Raw genomic sequence first — 12,403 nt, 5'->3', positions numbered from 1 at the left:
TTAATAGTTGAGATAACTAAATGTAGATCTACTTTAAAATGTGCATGGAGTTCCACAAGCTATGATAGAAACATTTAGTGTTTTATAGGTAGAGTAACAACAACACTTCAATACTACTTTTGTTTCATTTGATAACTTCAATAGCTAAAAATCTAATGACTATAACATAGACGCACATATTATAGCATATTTTTGCTTTCATAGTAAAAAGAATTATTGCGCTTTATATTTCCATTTCCATACATGCCTATATGAAAGATAAACAGTGAACCAAAATTCAAACTATGATATAAGTAAATGAGACATCTATTTGTAAAGGGATATGAAGGAATTTTTAGTACCATTAATTTTACTTGGATCCATAAAAAACTTCAAATGAAATTTCTTTATGGGATTCTTCTTCCATATAGCAATGTATAGTAATCGCTGAACCTTAAGAATAGACACCAGTCCCTTCAACCTACAAGGAAAATCAATAAAAATGAAGCAGCAATCATTATCCTAAGAGTCGTTGTGGATGAATTATACGAGTAACAAATACTTGTAAGCAGCATGCAGCGATAATACAAACAGTGACAGTGTAAAAACTAATGAGGAGGAGCACGTATTCTTTATCTACTCCTTTAACAAGCTCTTCAATGAAGCTTCTGTCGACACTCAACTTGTAAGGGTCAAGCAACTGTCTTGTCACTGCACAACACATCCATTCCATCCATTTCTTCAATAACACTCATTCTCTTGGTGATGCCACCCAGCTGGGAGAGCCTATGGGATGCAATAACCATAGTTTATGACCACACATTAGGCATAGAAATGGGAATACCATCATTAAGGAGAACCAAGGGATTGTAAATTCCATCTGAACCAACATACCTATAGAAATGGAAAAGATGCAAAAGTTTCCTATTGCTGTTAGCACATTATATAAACGACCAATATTGTTTGTACTATCAACACAGTGTGATGTCCTATAAAAGAAAGTGTGAACTCCTGTGCCAATGACTATAACTTAAAATTTAACTTTTTTGCAGGTTGATCCAGAGAAAACTTCATCTCCAGTATTCTTTTTCACGGGAAGAGATTTTCATGTAAGGCAGATTGATCAATCTTTAAAGGATCACCTTCAAGAAGACGAGCATCGGCCGAAACAATATCTCCCAACTTGACACTTATATTATGACCAGGCACTAGAATCGCAACTTGTTGTTCACTCCAACGCCATCTCTAAAAACTGTCATTTTGGGAGCAAGTCCATCCATAAGAGCTACAACGGAATTTCTAGCATTATTTTCTTCAGTAAATATGATAGTTGAATTGATAACCAGCAAGCAAACAATACAAACAAAATCTTTCCAATTTGGGGGCTCTCCATCTCTATTAGCCAGTGCAATGACCATGATAGCTGCCTTCGCTATAACCCATGATAGATGATTCCACATAAACCCAAGGAACCTAAGTATTTTGTTTCTTTTTTCTCTTCAAACTTGTCCAGTCCAAAAAGTTGAAATCTCTTAGCTCCTTCATCTGTAGTAAAACCTTCTAACGAACATCTCAGTTCAAACACTTCTTCAATGGGGATTTTCTCAAAATCAATAGTGTCATTTTTTATCTCTTTGAGGCTTATATCTTTCACCTTCTATTTAACTAGTAGAAAAAAGTCAAAAATTTAGCAGAAAAGGATTGATAATTGATTAACAATACTACAAATATCTAAATAATTTTTTTAAAATAATCTCATAGTGTAACACATTCGCAAAAAAAGGTATGTTCAGAAGTTCTCTTGAACCTTCTCAAGGTTTACCTATGTTTACAATAATGTCTTCATTTACTTGTATCTCTAAAGAAAATAATATGTTTAGCTCAATATTCTTAGGTCTAATTTTGACGTTCAGATTTTTTTCAATTTGTTCCATTAAGTTGAAATTTCAGCAATAATAACCCCAAACTATTCAATTACTTCAAAACACACAATAAAAATTCAATTAATCGACTATTTTTAGTAATATATGATTAGAAGAGAGTGATAAGAAATTTTAGCTGTATTGAATTGGTACTTGACGAAATTTGTTTTCATCTTCAGTTCTTCGATCTTCAGTTCCTAGGTCGATCCCCAGTTCGTCAGCATCAGCTCAACTCAACTCAACTATTCCAATTTTTGAGAAGAGAATCAACTCATCTCTTTCGATTCTCAGTTCTTTTCTTTAGTCTTGAGCTTCCTCCCTTCGATCTTCAGCTTCTACTCTTCAATTTGATACATCGGAGAAGAGAAATATAGTGCTTATTCATATAGGTAAGAAGTTGTGTTGTGTTCTACTCTTCAGCGTTGTGTTCTAAGTTCCATTTTATTTTTGGATTCCAAGATAGAAAAGTTTTTTATAATATTTTATTGACTTTTTTAGCCAAATAAAATGCGAGGGAGAGTTTAAAATGTTGGAGAGAATCTAATATTATAGGGAAATATTTTAGGCCACATATCTAAAATGTTGTTTTTACAATTATAACAATAGGACCCTTTAATAGTGTGGCCATATATATACATAATTGTTGCCATTTTTCTCATACTATGACAACACATACAAAGTGTAGTATATATCATTAAAGGGTACACTTTATAACTGTTGCCGATATTATCGTTGCCAAAATTTAAAAATTAGGGTACATTTAAAAAGTGTTCCCAAAAATATTTTAGCCAACAATTTTCAAGCGTTGCTCAAATTTTCAACCGCTCCATACTTAGCATCTTTTCTCAGCTTTCACTTTGCATCTTCTCTTACCCAATAACCAGACAAACAACACGGTCCGTCGATTCAACTATGATCTGTTGATGCTTCTCGTCGTTCCATACTTAGATTTTCTTCAACATCAGGACTGGGACATTCTCTGATCAAATCAACATTTTGTTAGGACAGTTCATTGATCAACCGAAGGATCGTTGATCCTTCTGTAGACACACACATAGTAAGAATACCCAAAGTTTCTTCTAGATGCCTCAACCTCCAATCAACAGCCACCACCTACGGTCCGTTGATGGGATGACGAGCCATCGGTCTTTTTGGGTCACTTCTGCATTGATTCTTCACAGCCTCCTGCATTTCAGTTATGGACAACTTTCCTGCAAAACAAAGACAAAAAATCATTAAAATTACTGGCTATAGACACAAACCAATCTTAAGGAAAAGCATTGTATGTACCATGAAACCACAGTATATCAGTCAACACTGGAGAAAAGGTAAGTCTATCTTTCAAAATTTTGAAGATTCTTTCGCATGCCTCAGACAAGTCAAATTTAACATTCTTCTAGGTTAAGGTACCGAAGGAGAAGCAGTGGACGCAAACCCATCTACAAACCTCCTATAGTACCCTGCTTGACCCAAGAAACTTCTAATGTCGGTTAAGTTCAATGATATAGGCCAATTCTTAACCGCCTAGGTTTTGTTTGGATCGACCTCTATACCTCACTTGAGATAATATGACCAAGAAATGCCACCGATCTCAACAAAAGGACACACTTACTATACTTAGCAAATACTTGGTGTTTCTTAAGGACTTGTAATACTACGCTCAAATGGTCCATGTGCTCACCCTTATTATTTTAATATACAAAGATATCGTCAACGAAGACAATCACAAAGGAATCGAGATAATTTTGGAACACCCTATTAGTAAGGTCCATCAACGCTGCCGGTGCATTCGTGAGACTAAAGGACATTACTAGAAACTCATAGTGACCATACCTTATTTATAACTCAATTTTAGGTACATCATCACCTCACATGCTAAGTTGGTGATACCCCGACCTCAAGTAAATATTAGAAAAATTCTATCCCTTTTGAGTTGTTCGAAGAAGTCGTCAATATGAGGGAGAGGTTACTTGTTCTTAATGGTTAGCTTATTGTGTTGACGATAGTCAATGAACATCCTAAGGGACCCCTCCTTCTTCTTAACAAACCACACTGCAGTTCCCAATGATGAAATACTATGTTGAATAAACTCCTTGTCTAACAAGTTTTTGAGATGAAGCTTTAACTCTTTAAATTCCGTTGGAGCCATCAGGTAAGGAGAGATTGAAATGTGATCCATCTCTCATAAAAATTCAATACCAAAATCTATTTCCCGCTTAGGAGGTATAAGAAAAGTCATCTTAAAAGACTTATGAAAAGTCCTTCACTACTTGACAGACTCTATAGGAGGAATATCGGACTCAAGATCTTTAACCATCACAATATGGTTAAAAAACACTTAACATATCATTTTACAAGCTTTTGAATAAGAAAGGATATGACATATAGGCATTGAGTTACCCCCCTTCAACTCTAGGATGGGTTCATTAGGAAAATGAACTTCACTACCCTTGTTCTACAATCAATAGAAGCAAAACAAGTATGAAACCAATCCATTCCAAGAATGACTTCAAAATAAATCAAATCAAGCTCTACCAAATCCACCCATGTAACTCAATTGGGAAAAGATATAGGACAACTCTTAAAGATTCTCCTAGCCACAACAGAGTCACCCCCGGGGTTGTAACCAAAAATTATTCAACAAAAATATTGGGTACAACATCAAACTTTTTTTCTACTAAAGTAATTAAAAATGATAAAGTATCATAGGGATCAAGTAAAACATAAACATTAATATAAAAGAATTCTAACATACCAGTGACCACAATGGGAGATTCCTCTTTCCAACCCCTAGAGCGGAGATCATAAAAATGGTTCCTTTTTGGAGCAGCAAAACTAGGACCACTTGTTTGATCTTGACAAATCCCCTTCTCTTGAATCCTCACATTTGGATAATCCCTAACCTTATGACCACACTTGACACACCCAAAGAAATTATCTCTCCTTACTAGACACTAACCCCAATGCTTCTTACTAGACATAGCAGAAGCGGATTTTTTTCTAGGTTAGTTTCCACTTCATTCCTTTTAAAATTTATGGTTAGACACCTATCCTTTTTTCCTTAGAGAAATTTGAAAGAAATTGGTTGGAAAAAATATTCTTCAACCTAAGATTGTCTTGAATTTTAATCCTACCCTTGGAAGTACCAACTTCATAAGACTTGGCCCTCTTAAACTCCTTTTTTTCCTTTGAGTCTTGTTAACTCAAATTATTGAGAACGAACAATAAACCGAGATATATCCATGGGTAGTCATGTATTGAGAAAAAGTCACAAATGCCAACCTTACCTATCCATCCGTCATAGTTGGAGGAACGAATGGAACTTGTCCTTATGGAGGCACTTGATTTCCTTGACGATGGGTTTGGTTCTCTTTTGGGTGAATTCATGCATTAACCAAATCTTTCTCCAATCTTCTTGGAGACGTCTGATATACCGTGGTTTCACGGTATAATTAATACTTTTTTCCTTAAGATTAGTGTGTCCAAAAGCATTTTTTGTGCTAATTTTTTATATAAGTTTCTCTTTGTTTTGCATGTAATCTGTCCAAAGATGAATGCGGAGATTTTGAGCGAAGAAATGCAGAAGAGACCACCTACGGAGCTTATGACGGTCCATCGTGCTTGTGACGGTCCGTAGGTGGTAGCGTAGTGCAGCTGCTGAAGGAAGATGGGGAAGTCTGACCAAGTATGGGGTTACGAAGGCTTGTGATGGTCCGTCGTGTCTATGACGGTCCGTCCTGGTGGTTCGTCATGAAGTTCAGAGAAGTGATCCTAGTACCCATATTCCAAGAGTTGAAGTGTTTTGAAACGAAGGCCCTGGATAGACCGTTGTGCCTATGACGGTCCATCATACTTGCCGTTGAGGGTAATAAAGAAGAGCAGCAGAAGAAATTGCACAAGTATGGGACGACGGAGTCAATGACAGTCCGTCGAGACTATGACGATCCGTCGCGAGGTCCGTCGACCCAACCGCATTTTGGAAGATTTCCAGCAAACAGAGTCCTTGTTTAATTAGGTTTTATTTTCTGTAAATAGTTTGAAAAACCTCGTTTTTGAGGCTAGACCCCGAATAGTTAGACTCTTAGATTGTTAGACTCCGTATTGTTAGACATCATATTATTAGACTCTGTGTATTAGTGTTAGATTTGGAGATTCTTGCAAGTGATTTTTGGTGATTAATCAAGCAAACTTTTGGATTTTACTCTTTCTCATTGAAATAAGTACATGAACTCTTATTTAATATATTTGAATATTGTGTTTATGGCCATGAGTAACTAAACTCCATAACTAGGGTTGTGGGAACCATAGGCAAATAATGAGATAAACCCTCACTAAAATAAAAATTCTTAAATAGTGTCTTGCATGTATTAATAATTCTTTCGCATAGAAGTCTTTTTAACGGATGTCCAACGTTAGAACTAGCCTTAATGCTACTTGCCGGACCAAGGAGATAGATAATAGGAAAAGAATTATTAACATAGATTTAGTGTATACTATCAAATAGGCTAGTATTGATTGGTACGAGGTAATAACTTAGTCAAATATCGAATATGATGCTTAATATGAGGTGAGGATAAGGGTTAGGATAGCAACACACGTAGCCGGACCAAGGTGCGGAGTGAGATTTTTTAGATGCCGGACCAAGGATTTAGAAATACATAACTTATCACTTTGCATGGAAGATACTAGGAAAGAATTGTTATAGTTAGAATTATCAAGTTATTAACCTGTGGGGAACACGTAAACCCTAGTTATTTTGATTAATTTATTAAAATCCAACTTTCAAAGTTGTTATGTGTCTCTTTCATGTTCGTTATTTATTTTCACTCATTTAGAAATACAAACCCCCCTTTTTATGTTTTTACTTTCTAAGGAAGTCATTGACCAAACAATAGTAATAACAGGTTGATGTTAAGTCTAGACTATTTTCCTCGTGGGAACGATCCCAACCTCACTAGTTTTGTTATTTACTTGACACGACCACTTTACTTCTTATTTGAGAAGTAAGTTTGATCGTATCAAATTTTGGCGCCGTTGCCGGGGATTATAGCTTTTAGATTAACTTGAACTTATTTCTATAGTTTAGTTGATATTTTCTTGATTTTTCTTTGTTTTATTGTTTTTGAGTTTTTTTTTGTAGAACTATCCTCCTTGTATGCCAAATACACGGAGAGGAAGAGTACCTTTGTTTACCTACGATTATGAATTAGCGCGTACAATGCTCAATATGAATCGAAACTTGGGAATAAATGATGATGATTCGAACCAGAACATCCCAACTCTTGTTAATGTTCATGGCCAGATGTTGCCCGATGCTCTGGGTGAACACCAACAGAGGGGACAAAATCCCGTTCCACGGCCCCAAGCATACTATAGAGGCTATGATAACATAGCAGACTCGGATGGTCCACTGGTTTTGCCTCCTCTACCCACAGGCGACACTTTTGTGGTAACTAGTAGCCTGATGCAAATACTCATTGTCAGAGGTTTGTTTTCAGGGCTACCTTCTGAGGATCCACATGCTCATATAGCTAAGGTAAGGGCAGTGTGTAAAAGTTGTGTAGGGAGGCGTGATTTTAATTTAGATGTAACAGGTCTCAGAGTGTTTCCTCTCTCACTGACGGGAGAGGCTGCTATGTGGTTCACTGAGCTCCCATACAACTCAATCTTCACTTGGGACAAACTAAGGGATGTCTACTTAGCACGCTACTATTCCGTCTCCAAGAACCTAAACCACAAAGACAGAGTGAATAACTTTGTGGCACTACCAGGAGAGTCAGTTAGTAGTTCTTGGGATAGATTCACCTCATTCTTGAGAAGTGTCCAAATCACCGTATAGATGATGAGTCACTGAAGGAATACTTCTATCGGGGACAGGAACAATAAAGCGGTGTTGGACACTATTGCAGGTGGATCTTATGGGGATTGTTCTTATGCTTAGATCACTGAAAAATTAGAGAAAAACTCCCGGAACAATAATGCTTGGAGTACTAGGAAGTCCGATACTGGGAGAAACACCTTCGCAGTGAAGTCCACTCACAACCCAGCCACAGATGAGATTCGTGAAGAAATGGCTAAGATGAGAACTGAGCTTGGTTTAGTACTGAAACATGTCACTGGGGGTGCATAAAAGATAAATGCAGTCAACTACTTGACTACACCACCACCTACTAATGATGAATGCTATTATGCGGAGGACACTTATGCAGTAAATGAGCAGACGGGGTTTCCGACCAAGAACCCAAGGCTCAAATCAGGATAACTGGCACAAAGGTCAAGGGAAACAAGGTCGGAACTATGCTAACTACAACTATGAGGGTCATTATGTCCGAGATGGAAACTACAACCGCGACAAAAACATTAACATGGGTAACTATGCTAATAGAAACGACAGGAATGGGCCCTATGTCCATCCTCAAAATCGTGAAGTTACTCCTAGGGATGGTGAAGATAGTATGGCGCGAGTTGAAGATATGTTGCACAAAATGATGAGGAGATTTGATGCTAGTGATTAGAACATTAAAGAGTTAAGGAGTGATTTAGCTAGTATTGGGCAAAAATTTTATACACATGCAATTTCGATTAAACAGATCGAATCGCAAGTGGCCCAATTATCTGCGACAGCGAAAACACGGCTACCGGGCACTCTTCCTAGAAAAACTGTCCAAAATCCAAAGAATGATGCGCACTGTATGGCAATCACTACTCGGGGTGGTAAGCAAACCATTGACCCCCCCCATGTCATCTACTGAGGAAAATGTGAGAAAGGATAATGATAATGTGGTAAAGGGTAGTTGTGAAGCAGAAAAATTAATGGAAAAGATGCAGAAGTACCTATCAAGGTAATTCCCTTGCCTAGGACACCACCACCCTTCCCTCAGAGATTAGTGAAAAAGACCAAGGATGGTAAATACCGGTATTTCATAACAATGTTGAAGTAGCTTTATATCAATGTCCCTTTGGTAGAAGCTCTACAACAAATGCCTGGTTATGCCAAATTTATTAAAGATCTAGTCAGCAAGAAAAAATCGGTCACTTTCGAGGATGATGATAGACTGCAATATTGTAGTGCTATTGCTAAAAGATCCCTCGTACAAAAGAAAGAAGATCTTGGTGCGTTCACTATTCCTTGTATTGTTGGGTCATTACATTTTGCGAAAGCATTATGTGATCTGGGGACAAGTATAAATCTCATGCCCCTCTCGATTTACAAGAAATTGGGTTCGGGGGATCCAAAAACCACTGCAATGCGGCTACTAATGGTTGATCGGACAGTGAAATGGCCTATAGGGATACTCCATGATGTTCTAGTAAAAGTGGAGTCATTCATCTTTCCGGTTGATTTTTTATTCTTTATTGTGAGGTCGATTTTGAAGTGTCTATTATTCTTGGGAGGCCATTCCTTGCTATAGGTAGAGCATTAGTTGATATGGAGAAGGGACAGATGACATTTAAGTTGAATAATGAAGAAGCGACCTTCAACATTTGTAGGACCATGAGGAAGAGTGGTGAGCTCCAATCGGTGTCTGCCATATCCCACAAAGAAAAGATGAAGAAGAAAACTGAAAAGAAAAATGCAAAACAAGAGTTTATGGTTAGGGATTTGTTGCTTGTAGACAGTTCTGGGTGCCTTGTCTTCCGCGCAAGCTCAAGTCTAAATGGACTGGCCCTTACTTGATTACCCAACTATTCCCTCATGGAGCAGTTGAGTTAAAAGACAAGGAGGGAGTGCGGTTTAAGAGGAATAGAGATAGAATAAAACTCTATTTTGGGCATAAAGCATCGGGAAATGAAGTGATAGAGGCATACCATCTTAATGAAGTCTGAGTAATCAAGGGTCCCTAGTCGTGCTGCGACATCAAATCAGGTGCTTGCTGGGAGGCAACCCAATACATATAGTCTTTTTAGTAATGATAGCATTTTCTACTAATGGGTTTTAAATTTGCAGGCACATAACAATGAAATTCGGCAGAAAATCACTCTGCAAAAGTCACCAATGGACACATGTGACGGACCGTCGTTCTCTTGACGGTTCGTCTTGCACAACCGTTCTGGTTGTCAGAGACCCTATTCCTAAGGGTCTCTCACAGTTTCTATGTGTCCTCTAACAGACATCTACGACGAACTTCATACTCTCAACGGTCCGTCCTGCATAACCGTCATGATGGTCAGAGACCCCTCTCTTAAGGGTCTCCATTTTTTTAGTGTCCCACGACGGACATCGGCAACGGTCCGTGCTGATTGTCGGCGCTTTGCGCCCCAGGTTTGCTTCACCTACCACTCTTGTATTTAAATTTTTTTTTGTGCATTAGGGAAAATTGCATGTCCTTTTGTTGGGGGTGGGGTAAATGGAAAGTGAGTGCTAGGGTGAAGTCTGAGTAGCCCAATTCACTATCCTCTTTTGGGGTTTTCTTCCATGTGTTCTTTTTCCCCATGAGACTGATTACTTTTTCTGTTGAACCTGCATGTTTATATCTTTTGTGCATAGCTTAATTCTGAATCATTATGGCTAAAATGATATCCTGATAAACTGGAAAATGATGCATGACTAGGCATAGTAACTTATAATTGTGTGGCTCTAAGCGTGACATAGAGTTACACCATTGCATTACCCTAAGTCTTAAATTCGAACTAGGTGTCTGATAATATTGTATAGTGATGAGATGTCAAGTGAGTGTGAGGAAAATTCTAATAAGTCCACTATTGGTACTGAGCTAGAACTTGCCTTGTTAGTCCTGCTAAAAGTAAGCTGTAATAGACAATTAGGAAAGGATCATAGGCCCTTATTCAATATAGCCCATTTCTAGCCCACATAAAAGTAACCAAATGAAATTTCTCCTTCTTTGATCTAAATAATCTGAGTTTAAATTAGACCTTTCTTTTTCACCCCAACTGATCTTTTCTGGGAACGATGTGTTAGCCCTGGTCCCTCCTCGGACATGTGCACCTCAGCTTATGCCAAAAGCATATGTTGAGGGTGGCTAATGCAGTAAACAACCATCATTATTTCCCTGACCCAATTTTGGGTATTGTGTACCTTGACTCATAGCAAAGCCATGAGTTGAGGGTGGCTATTATGAGGAATGCTTCGGAATGTGGGGTTGAAAGAACAAAGAGAGAGAAAGAACAAAAGTAAAGTGACTCAAGAATTAGTTGAAATAAAAGTAAAGAAAAAGAAAAATATACAATAAATACAAGCAAGAAAAGAAGAGAGTCACTTACAGAAATGACGAAAGAAAAGAAAATAGCAAGGTTAAAGAATATGAGAAACTTGGTAAGATAAAATGATAGAAAGTGGAAGTTTTAGCCGATAGGTCAAGGAGGGCAAAACATCACTAAAGTATAGCTAAATATACCCTACCTGACCTTGAGCCTATGTTACAAGCCAAGAAAGTCCTATCGTGATCCTAAAGGTTGTATAGCGAACTTCAGGCAATGAAAATAAGGGCAAGCTTATGGCAATAGGTATGAATGAGTGTGACTTTGTTCTGAGAGTGAGTGTTGAAAAGTAATCCTTATATTCAAATTGAAATCATTGTGTGAAAAATGAGGATTTTGTTTTGTAGTGAGGACACTAGTTGCAATACCGAAATTGTTAGCACCTTAGTGAGGAATTAAGGAGGATAGGTGTTAATGCATGGCGTGTCTGTGGCATGTTCTGATCCCACATAGTTCAAGCCTAATAGTGATAGCATGCATAGATTTGATGAGATTATTCGGGATTGATAGCCAAATGATTGCAATGGATAAAACATGAATACTATTGTACAAAGATTGTGTAGTGAGTCATAGTGCGTCGCTTGAGGACAAACAACGAATTTAAGTTGAGGGTGTTGATATACCTAGGTTTCACGGTATAATTAATACTTTTTCCGTAAGTTTAGTGTGTCCAAAAGCCTTTTTTGTGCTAATTTTTTATATAAGTTTCTCTTTGTTTTGCAGGAAATCTATCCAAATATGAATGCAGAGATTTTAAGTGAAGAAATGAAGAAGAGACCACCTACGGAGCATATGACGGTCCATCGTTCTTGTGACGGTCCGTAGGTTGCAGCGTAGTGCAGCTGCTGAAGGAAGATGGGGAAGTTTAACCAAGTGTGGGGTTACGAAGGCCCTCGACGGACTGTTGTGCCTAGATGGTCCGTCATACTTGCCGTCGAGGGTAATGAAGAAGAGTAGCAGAAGAAATTGCACAAGTATGGGATGACGGAGTCCATGACGGTCTGTTGTGACCATGACGATCCGTCGTGAGGTCCGTCAACCCAGCCGCGTTTTGGCAGATTTCCAGCAAACAGAGTCCTTGTTTAATTAGGTTTTTATTTTTTATAAATAGTTCGAAAAACCTTGTTTTTGAGGCTAGACCCCAGATAGTTAAACTCTTAGATAGTTAGACTCCGTATTGTAAGACATCATATTATTAGACTTTGTGTATTAGTGTTAGATTTGGAGATTCTTGCATGTGATTTTTGGTGATTAATCAAGCAAACTTTTGGATTTTACTTTTT

The 12,403-nt window shown here is 37.8% G+C and overlaps 1 pseudogene; it reads right to left on the bottom strand.

Annotated features, from left to right (window-relative positions):
- Positions 1-433: 433 nt before the first annotated feature.
- LOC101267171 (plasma membrane ATPase 4-like) lies at positions 434-3,340 on the bottom strand (annotated as a pseudogene).
- Between the last annotated feature and the right edge of the window lie 9,063 nt (positions 3,341-12,403).

This window comes from Solanum lycopersicum, chromosome 2 (assembly GCF_036512215.1).
Source record: "Solanum lycopersicum chromosome 2, SLM_r2.1".
NCBI lineage: Eukaryota > Viridiplantae > Streptophyta > Magnoliopsida > Solanales > Solanaceae > Solanum > Solanum lycopersicum.
Note: the sequence above shows the minus strand (reverse complement) of the source record. Positions and strands in the feature narration are given on the sequence as shown.